Genomic DNA, 15277 nt, shown 5'->3' with positions numbered 1-15277 from the left:
CCACCGCCCTCATCACACACTGTACATACTATATACACACTGTATACACCACCGCCCTCATCACACACTGTATATACTATATACACACTGTATACACCACCAACCTAACCACACACTGTATATACTATATACACACTGTATACACCACCACCCTCACCACACACTGTATATACTATATACAAACTGTATACACCACCACCCTCATCACACACTGTATATACTATATACACACTGTATACACCACCGCCCTCACCACACACTGTATATACTATATACACACTGTATACACCACCGCCCTCATCACACACTGTATATACTATATACACACTGTATACACCACCGCCCTCATCACACACTGTATATACTATATTCACACTGTATACACCACCGCCCTCATCACACACTGTATATACTATATACACACTGTATACACCACCACCCTCATCACACACTGTATATACTATATACACACTGTATACACCACCACCCTCATCACACACTGTATATACTATATACACACTGTATACACCACCGCCCTCATCACACACTGTATATACTATATACACACTGTATACACCACCACCCTCATCACACACTGTATATACTATATACACACCGTATACACCACCACCCTCATCACACACTGTATATACTATATACACACCGTATACACCACCACCCTCACCACACACTGTATATACTATATACACACTGTATACACCACCACCCTCATCACACACTGTATATACTATATACACACTGTATACACCACCGCCCTCATCACACACTGTATATACTATATACACACTGTATACACCACCACCCTCACCACACACTGTATATACTATATACACACTGTATACACCACCACCCTCATCACACACTGTATATACTATATACACACTGTATACACCACCACCCTCATCACACACTGTATATACTATATACACACCGTATACACCACCACCCTCATCACACACAGTATATACTATATACACACTGTATACACCACCACCCTCATCACACACTGTATATACTATATACACACTGTATACACCACCACCCTCACCACACACTGTATATACTATATACACACTGTATACACCACCACCCTCACCACACACTGTATATACTATATACACACTGTATACACCACCACCCTCATCACACACTGTATATACTATATACACACTGTATACACCACCGTCCTCATCACACACTGCTTATACTATATACACACTGTATACACCACCACCCTCACCACACACTGTATATACTATATACACACTGTATACACCACCACCCTCATCACACACTGTATATACTATATACACACCGTATACACCACCACCCTCATCACACACAGTATATACTATATACACACTGTATACACCACCACCCTCATCACACACTGTATATACTATATACACACTGTATACACCACCACCCTCACCACACACTGTATATACTATATACACACTGTATACACCACCACCCTCACCACACACTGTATATACTATATACACACTGTATACACCACCACCCTCATCACACACTGTATATACTATATACACACTGTATACACCACCGTCCTCATCACACACTGCTTATACTATATACACACTGTATACACCACCACCCTCACCACACACTGTATATACTATATACACACTGTATACACCACCACCCTCACCACACACTGTATATACTATATACACACTGTATACACCACCACCCTCATCACACACTGTATATACTATATACACACTGTATACACCACCGTCCTCATCACACACTGCTTATACTATATACACACTGTATACACCACCACCCTCACCACACACTGTATGTACTATATACACACTGTATACACCACCACCCTCACCACACACTGTATATACTATATACACACTGTATACACCACCACCCTCATCACACACTGTATATACTATATACACACTGTATACACCACCACCCTCACCACACACTGTATATACTATATACACACTGTATACACCACCACCCTCACCACACACTGTATATACTATATACACACTGTATACACCACCACCCTCACCACACACTGTATATACTATATACACACTGTATACACCACCACCCTCATCACACACTGTATATACTATATACACACTGTATACACCACCACCCTCACCACACACTGTATATACTATATACACACTGTATACACCACCACCCTCACCACACACTGTATATACTATATACACACTGTATACACCACCACCCTCATCACACACTGTATATACTATATACACACTGTATACACCACCGTCCTCATCACACACTGCTTATACTATATACACACTGTATACACCACCACCCTCACCACACACTGTATATACTATACACACACTGTATACACCACCGCCCTCATCACACACTGTATATACTATACACACACTGTATACACCACCACCCTCATCACACACTGTATATACTATATACACACTGTATACACCACCGCCCTCACCACACACTGTATATACTATATACACACTGTATACACCACCACCCTCATCACACACTGTATATACTATATACACACTGTATACACCACCGTCCTCACCACACACTGTATATACTATATACACACTGTATACACCACCGCCCTCACCACACACTGTATATACTATATACACACTGTATACACCACCACCCTCACCACACACTGTATATACTATATACACACTGTATACACCACCACCCTCATCACACACTGTATATACTATATACACACTGTATACACCACCACCCTCACCACACACTGTATATACTATATACACACTGTATACACCACCACCCTCACCACACACTGTATATACTATATACACACTGTATACACCACCACCCTCACCACACACTGTATATACTATATACACACTGTATACACCACCACCCTCACCACACACTGTATATACTATATACACACTGTATACACCACCACCCTCACCACACACTGTATATACTATATACACACTGTATACACCACCACCCTCACCACACACTGTATATACTATATACACACTGTATACACCACCACCCTCACCACACACTGTATATACTATATACACACTGTATACACCACCGCCCTCACCACACACTGTATATACTATATACACACTGTATACACCACCACCTTCACCACACACTGTATATACTATATACACACTGTATACACCACCACCCTCACCACACACTGTATATACTATATACACACTGTATACACCACCGCCCTCACCACACACTGTATATACTATATACACACTGTATACACCACCACCCTCACCACACTGTATATACTATATACACACTGTATACACCACCACCCTCACCACACACTGTATATACTATATACACACTGTATACACCACCACCCTCATCACACACTGTATATACTATATACACACTGTATACACCACCACCCTCACCACACACTGTATATACTATATACACACTGTATACACCACCACCCTCATCACACACTGTATATACTATATACACACTGTATACACCACCACCCTCATCACACACTGTATATACTATATACAGACTGTATACACCACCACCCTCATCACACACTGTATATACTATATACACACTGTATACACCACCACCCTCATCACACACTGTATATACTATATACACACTGTATACACCACCACCCTCATCACACACTGTATATACTATATACACACTGTATACACCACCACCCTCATCACACACTGTATATACTATATACACACTGTATACACCACCACCCTCATCACACACTGTATATACTATATACACACTGTATACACCACCACCCTCATCACACACTGTATATACTATATACACACTGTATACACCACCACCCTCATCACACACTGTATATACTATATACACACTGTATACACCACCACCCTCATCACACACTGTATATACTATATACACACTGTATACACCACCACCCTCATCACACACTGTATATACTATATACACACTGTATACACCACCACCCTCATCACACACTGTATATACTATATACACACTGTATACACCACCACCCTCATCACACACTGTATATACTATATACACACTGTATACACCACCGCCCTCATCACACACTGTATATACTATATACACACTGTATACACCACCACCCTCATCACACACTGTATATACTATATACACACTGTATACACCACCACCCTCATCACACACTGTATATACTATATACACACTGTATACAGGACCACCCTCATCACACACTGTATATACTATATACACACTGTATACACCACCACCCTCACCACACACTGTATATACTATATACACACTGTATACACCACCGCCCTCACCACACACTGTATATACTATATACACACACTGTATACACCACCACCCTCATCACACACTGTATATACTATATACACACACTGTATACACCACCACCCTCATCACACACTGTATATACTATATACACACCGTATACATCACCACCCTCATCACACACTGTATATACTATATACACACCGTATACACCACCACCCTCATCACACACTGTATATACTATATACACACCGTATACACCACCACCCTCATCACACACTGTATATACTATATACACACACTGTATACACCACCACCCTCACCACACACTGTATATATTATATACACACTGTATACACCACCGCCCTCATCACACACTGTATATACTATATACACACTGTATACACCACCACCCTCACCACACACTGTATATATTATATACACACTGTATACACCACCGCCCTCATCACACACTGTATATACTATATACACACTGTATACACCACCACCCTCACCACACACTGTATATACTATATACACACTGTATACACCACCACCCTCATCACACACTGTATATACTATATACACACCGTATACACCACCACCCTCACCACACACTGTATATACTATATACACACTGTATACACCACCACCCTCATCACACACTGTATATACTATATACACACCGTATACACCACCACCCTCACCACACACTGTATATACTATATACACACTGTATACACCACCACCCTCATCACACACAGTATATACTATATACACACTGTATACACCACCACCCTCACCACACACTGTATATACTATATACACACTGTATACACCACCACCCTCATCACACACTGTATATACTATATACACACTGTATACACCACCACCCTCATCACACACTGTATATACTATATACACACCGTATACACCACCACCCTCACCACACACTGTATATATTATATACACACTGTATACACCACCACCCTCATCACACACTGTATATACTATATACACACTGTATACAACACCGCCCTCATCACACACTGTATATACTATATACACCACCACCCTCATCACACACTGTATATACTATATACACACCGTATACACCACCATCTTCATCACACACTGTATATACTATATACACACTGTATACACCACCACCCTCACCACACACTGTATATACTATATACACACTGTATACACCACCACCCTCATCACACACTGTATATACTATATACACACTGTATACACCACCACCCTCACCACACACTGTATATATTATATACACACTGTATACACCACCACCCTCATCACACACTGTATATACTATATACACACTGTATACACCACCACCCTCACCACACACTGTATATACTATATACACACTGTATACACCACCACCCTCACCACACACTGTATATACTATATACACACTGTATACACCACCACCCTCATCACACACAGTATATACTATATACACACTGTATACACCACCACCCTCACCACACACTGTATATACTATATACACACTGTATACACCACCACCCTCATCACACACTGTATATACTATATACACACTGTATACACCACCACCCTCACCACACACTGTATATATTATATACACACTGTATACACCACCACCCTCATCACACACTGTATATACTATATACACACTGTATACACCACCACCCTCACCACACACTGTATATACTATATACACACTGTATACACCACCACCCTCACCACACACTGTATATACTATATACACACTGTATACACCACCACCCTCATCACACACTGTATATACTATATACACACTGTATACACCACCACCCTCACCACACACTGTATATATTATATACACACTGTATACACCATCACACACTGTATATACTATATACACACTGTATACACCACCACCCTCACCACACACTGTATATACTATATACACACTGTATACACCACCACCCTCACCACACACTGTATATACTATATACACACTGTATACACCACCACCCTCACCACACTGTATATACTATATACACACTGTATACACCACCACCCTCATCACACACTGTATATACTATATACACACTGTATACACCACCACCCTCACCACACACTGTATATATTATATACACACTGTATACACCACCACCCTCATCACACACTGTATATACTATATACACACTGTATACACCACCGCCCTCATCACACACTGTATATACTATATACACACTGTATACACGACCACCCTCACCACACACTGTATATACTATATACACACTGTATACACCACCACCCTCACCACACACTGTATATACTATATACACACTGTATACACCACCACCCTCACCACACACTGTATATACTATATACACACTGTATACACCACCGCCCTCACCACACACTGTATATACTATATACACACTGTATACACCACCACCCTCACCACACTGTATATACTATATACACACTGTATACACCACCACCCTCATCACACACTGTATATACTATATACACACTGTATACACCACCGCCCTCACCACACACTGTATATACTATATACACACTGTATACACCACCACCCTCACCACACTGTATATACTATATACACACTGTATACACGACCACCCTCACCACACACTGTATATACTATATACACACTGTATACACCACCACCCTCACCACACACTGTATATACTATATACACACTGTATACACCACCACCCTCACCACACACTGTATATACTATATACACACTGTATACACCACCACCCTCATCACACACTGTATATACTATATACACACCGTATACACCACCACCCTTATCACACACTGTATATACTATATACACACCGTATACACCACCACCCTCACCACACACTGTATATATTATATACACACTGTATACACCACCTCCCTCATCACACACTGTATATATTATATACACACTGTATACACCACCACCCACATCACACACTGTATATACTATATACACACTGTATACACCACCACCCTCACCACACACTGTATATACTATATACACACTGTATACACCACCACCCTCACCACACACTGTATATACTATATACACACTGTATACACCACCACCCTCATCACACACAGTATATACTATATACACACTGTATACACCACCACCCTCACCACACACTGTATATACTATATACACACTGTATACACCACCACCCTCATCACACACTGTATATACTATATACACACTGTATACACCACCACCCTCACCACACACTGTATATATTATATACACACTGTATACACCACCACCCTCATCACACACTGTATATACTATATACACACTGTATACACCACCACCCTCACCACACACTGTATATACTATATACACACTGTATACACCACCACCCTCACCACACACTGTATATACTATATACACACTGTATACACCACCACCCTCACCACACACTGTATATACTATATACACACTGTATACACCACCACCCTCATCACACACTGTATATACTATATACACACTGTATACACCACCACCCTCACCACACACTGTATATATTATATACACACTGTATACACCATCACACACTGTATATACTATATACACACTGTATACACCACCACCCTCACCACACACTGTATATACTATATACACACTGTATACACCACCACCCTCACCACACACTGTATATACTATAAACACACTGTATACACCACCACCCTCACCACACTGTATATACTATATACACACTGTATACACCACCACCCTCATCACACACTGTATATACTATATACACACTGTATACACCACCACCCTCACCACACACTGTATATATTATATACACACTGTATACACCACCACCCTCATCACACACTGTATATACTATATACTCACTGTATACACCACCGCCCTCACCACACACTGTGTATACTATATACACACTGTATACACCACCACCCTCATCACACACTGTATATACTATATACACACTGTATACACCACCACCCTCATCACACACTGTATATACTATATACACACTGTGTACACCACCACCCTCATCACACACTGTATATACTATATACACACTGTATACACCACCACCCTCACCACACACTGTATATACTATATACACACTGTATACACCACCACCCTCATCACACACTGTATATACTAAATACACACTGTATACACCACCACCCTCATCACACACTGTATATACTATATACACACTGTATACACCACCACCCTCATCACACACTGTATATACTATATACACACTGTATACACCACCACCCTCATCACACACTGTATATACTATATACACACTGTATACACCACCACCCTCACCACACACTGTATATACTATATACACACTGTATACACCACCACCCTCACCACACACTGTATATACTATATACACACTGTATACACCACCACCCTCATCACACACTGTATATACTATATACACACTGTATACAGCACCACCCTCATCACACACTGTATATACTATATACACACTGTATACAGCACCACCCTCATCACACACTGTATATACTATATACACACTGTATACACCACCACCCTCATCACACACTGTATATACTATATACACACTGTATACACCACCACCCTCACCACACTGTATATACTATATACACACTGTATACACGACCACCCTCACCACACACTGTATATACTATATACACACTGTATACACCACCACCCTCACCACACACTGTATATACTATATACACACTGTATACACCACCACCCTCACCACACACTGTATATACTATATACACACTGTATACACCACCACCCTCATCACACACTGTATATACTATATACACACCGTATACACCACCACCCTTATCACACACTGTATATACTATATACACACCGTATACACCACCACCCTCACCACACACTGTATATATTATATACACACTGTATACACCACCTCCCTCATCACACACTGTATATATTATATACACACTGTATACACCACCACCCACATCACACACTGTATATACTATATACACACTGTATACACCACCACCCTCACCACACACTGTATATACTATATACACACTGTATACACCACCACCCTCACCACACACTGTATATACTATATACACACTGTATACACCACCACCCTCATCACACACAGTATATACTATATACACACTGTATACACCACCACCCTCACCACACACTGTATATACTATATACACACTGTATACACCACCACCCTCATCACACACTGTATATACTATATACACACTGTATACACCACCACCCTCACCACACACTGTATATATTATATACACACTGTATACACCACCACCCTCATCACACACTGTATATACTATATACACACTGTATACACCACCACCCTCACCACACACTGTATATACTATATACACACTGTATACACCACCACCCTCACCACACACTGTATATACTATATACACACTGTATACACCACCACCCTCACCACACACTGTATATACTATATACACACTGTATACACCACCACCCTCATCACACACTGTATATACTATATACACACTGTATACACCACCACCCTCACCACACACTGTATATATTATATACACACTGTATACACCATCACACACTGTATATACTATATACACACTGTATACACCACCACCCTCACCACACACTGTATATACTATATACACACTGTATACACCACCACCCTCACCACACACTGTATATACTATAAACACACTGTATACACCACCACCCTCACCACACTGTATATACTATATACACACTGTATACACCACCACCCTCATCACACACTGTATATACTATATACACACTGTATACACCACCACCCTCACCACACACTGTATATATTATATACACACTGTATACACCACCACCCTCATCACACACTGTATATACTATATACTCACTGTATACACCACCGCCCTCACCACACACTGTGTATACTATATACACACTGTATACACCACCACCCTCATCACACACTGTATATACTATATACACACTGTATACACCACCACCCTCATCACACACTGTATATACTATATACACACTGTGTACACCACCACCCTCATCACACACTGTATATACTATATACACACTGTATACACCACCACCCTCACCACACACTGTATATACTATATACACACTGTATACACCACCACCCTCATCACACACTGTATATACTAAATACACACTGTATACACCACCACCCTCATCACACACTGTATATACTATATACACACTGTATACACCACCACCCTCATCACACACTGTATATACTATATACACACTGTATACACCACCACCCTCATCACACACTGTATATACTATATACACACTGTATACACCACCACCCTCACCACACACTGTATATACTATATACACACTGTATACACCACCACCCTCACCACACACTGTATATACTATATACACACTGTATACACCACCACCCTCATCACACACTGTATATACTATATACACACTGTATACAGCACCACCCTCATCACACACTGTATATACTATATACACACTGTATACAGCACCACCCTCATCACACACTGTATATACTATATACACACTGTATACACCACCACCCTCATCACACACTGTATATACTATATACACACTGTATACACCACCACCCTCATCACACACTGTATATACTATATACACACTGTATACACCACCACCCTCATCACACACTGTATATACTATATACACACTGTATACACCACCACCCTCATCACACACTGTATATACTATATACACACTGTATACACCACCACCCTCACCACACACTGTATATACTATATACACACTGTATACACCACCACCCTCACCACACACTGTATATACTATATACACACTGTATACACCACCACCCTCACCACACACTGTATATACTATATACACACTGTATACACCACCACCCTCATCACACACTGTATATACTATATACACACTGTATACACCACCACCCTCACCACACACTGTATATATTATATACACACTGTATACAGCACCACCCTCACCACACACTGTATATACTATATACACACTGTATACACCACCACCCTCACCACACACTGTATATACTATATACACACTGTATACACCACCACCCTCACCCCACACTGTACATACTATATACACACTGTATACACCACCACCCTTACCACACACTGTATATACTATATACACACTGTGTACACCACCACCCTCACCACACACTGTATATATTATATACACACTGTATACAGCACCACCCTCACCACACACTGTATATACTATATACACACTGTATACACCACCACCCTCATCACACACTGTATATACTATATACACACTGTGTACACCACCACCCTCACCACACACTGTATATATTATATACACACTGTATACAGCACCACCCTCACCACACACTGTATATACTATATACACACTGTATACACCACCACCCTCACCACACACTGTATATACTATATACACACTGTATACACCACCACCCTCACCACACACTGTATATACTATATACACACTGTGTACACCACCACCCTCACCACACACTGTATATATTATATACACACTGTATACACCACCACCCTCATCACACACTGTATATACTATATACACATTGTATACAGCACCACCCTCATCACACACTGTATATACTATATACACACTGTATACACCACCACCCTCATCACACACTGTATACACCACCACCCTCACCACACACTGTATATACTATATACACACTGTATACACCACAACCCTCACCACACACTGTATATATTATATACACACTGTATACACCACCACCCTCATCACACACTGTATATACTATATACACACCGTATACACCACCATCCTCATCACACACTGTATATACTATATACACACCGTATACACCACCACCCTCACCACACACTGTATATACTATATACACACTGTATACACCACCACCCTCACCACACACTGTATATACTATATACACACTGTATACACCACCACCCTCATCACACACTGTATATACTATATACACACCGTATACACCACCATCCTCATCACACACTGTATATACTATATACACACCGTATACACCACCACCCTCACCACACACTGTATATACTATATACACACTGTATACACCACCACCCTCACCACACACTGTATATATTATATACACACTGTATACACCACCACCCTCATCACACACTGTATATACTATATACACACCGTATACACCACCACCCTCATCACACACTGTATATACTATATACACACCGTATACACCACCACCCTCACCACACACTGTATATACTATATACACACTGTATACACCACCACCCTCACCACACACTGTATATACTATATACACACTGTACACACCACCGCCCTCACCACACACTGTATATACTATATACACACTGTGTACACCACCACCCTCACCACACACTGTATATACTATATACACACTGTATACACCACCACCCTCATCACACACTGTATATACTATATACACACTGTATACACCACCACCCTCATCACACACAGTATATACTATACACACACACACTGTATACACCACCATCCTCATCACACACTGTATATACTATATACACACTGTATACACCACCACCCTCACCACACACTGTATATACTATATACACACTGTATACACCACCACCCTCATCACACACTGTATATACTATATACACACCGTATACACCACCACCCTCATCACACACTGTATATACTATATACACACCGTATACACCACCATCCTCATCACACACTGTATATACTATATACACACTGTATACACCACCACCCTCACCACACACTGTATATACTATATACACACTGTATACACCACCACCCTCATCACACACTGTATATACTATATACACACCGTATACACCACCACCCTCACCACACACTGTATATACTATATACACACCGTATACACCACCACCCTCACCACACACTGTATATACTATATACACACCGTATACACCACCACCCTCATCACACACTGTATATACTATATACACACTGTATACACCACCACCCTCATCACACACTGCATATACTATATACACACTGTATACACCACCACCTTCACCACACACTGTATATACTATACACACACACACTGTATACACCACCACCCTCATCACACACTGTATATACTATATACACACCGTATACACCACCACCCTCATCACACACTGCATATACTATATACACACTGTATACACCACCACCTTCACCACACACTGTATATACTATACACACACACACTGTATACACCACCACCCTCATCACACACTGTATATACTATATACACACCGTATACACCACCACCCTCACCACACACTGTATATACTATATACACACTGTATACACCACCACCCTCATCACACACTGTATATACTATATACACACTGTATACACCACCACCCTCATCACACACTGTATATACTATATACACACCGTATACAACACCACCCTCACCACACACTGTATATACTATATACACACCGTATACACCACCACCCTCATCACACACTGTATATACTATATACACACCATATACACCACCACCCTCATCACACACTGTATATACTATATACACACTGTATACACCACCACCCTCATCACACACAGTATATACTATACACACACACACTGTATACACCACCACCCTCATCACACACTGTATATACTATATACACACTGTATACACCACCACCCTCACCACACACTGTATATACTATATACACACCGTATACACCACCACCCTCATCACACACTGTATATACTATACACACACACTGTATACACCACCACCCTCATCACACACTGTATATACTGGATACACCACCACCCTCACCACACACTATATATACTATATACACACTGTATACACCACCACCCTCACCACACACTGTATATACTATATACACACTGTATACACCACCGCCCTCACCACACACTGTATATACTATATACACACTGTATACACCACCGCCCTCACCACACACTGTATATACTATATACACACTGTATACACCACCACCCTCATCACACACTGTATATACTATATACACACTGTATACACCACCACCCTCACCACACACTGTATATACTATATACACACTGTATACACCACCACCCTCACCACACACTGTATATACTATATACACACCGTATACACCACCGCCCTCATCACACACTGTATATACTATACACACACTGTATACACCACCACCCTCATCACACACTGTATATACTGGATACACCACCACCCTCACCACACACTATATATACTATATACACACTGTATACACCACCACCCTCACCACACACTGTATATACTATATACACACTGTATACACCACCGCCCTCACCACACACTGTATATACTATATACACACTGTATACACCACCGCCCTCACCACACACTGTATATACTATATACACACTGTATACACCACCACCCTCATCACACACTGTATATACTATATACACTGCATACACCACCACCCTCATTACACACTGTATATACTATATACACACTGTATACACCACCGCACTCATCACACACTGTATATACTGGATACACCACCACCCTCACCACACACTATATATACTATATACACACTGTATACACCACCACCCTCACCACACACTGTATATACTATATACACACTGTATACACCACCGCCCTCACCACACACTGTATATACTATATACACACTGTATACACCACCGCCCTCACCACACACTGTATATACTATATACACACTGTATACACCACCACCCTCATCACACACTGTATATACTATATACACACTGTATACA

General features: G+C 40.9%; 1 protein-coding gene across 1 annotated transcript in view; it reads right to left on the bottom strand.

Annotated features, from left to right (window-relative positions):
* Positions 1 to 15277, bottom strand: part of PPP4R4 (protein phosphatase 4 regulatory subunit 4) — a 290124-nt gene that overhangs the window by 82498 nt on the left and 192349 nt on the right. The window lies entirely within an intron of this gene.

The sequence above is a fragment of the Phyllobates terribilis genome, unplaced genomic scaffold (assembly GCF_046119375.1).
Source record: "Phyllobates terribilis strain yellow unplaced genomic scaffold, ASM4611937v1 Scaffold_7__3_contigs__length_470593459, whole genome shotgun sequence".
NCBI lineage: Eukaryota > Metazoa > Chordata > Amphibia > Anura > Dendrobatidae > Phyllobates > Phyllobates terribilis.
The sequence above is the reverse complement of the archived record's forward strand: the minus strand, read 5'-3'. Positions and strand labels throughout refer to the sequence as shown.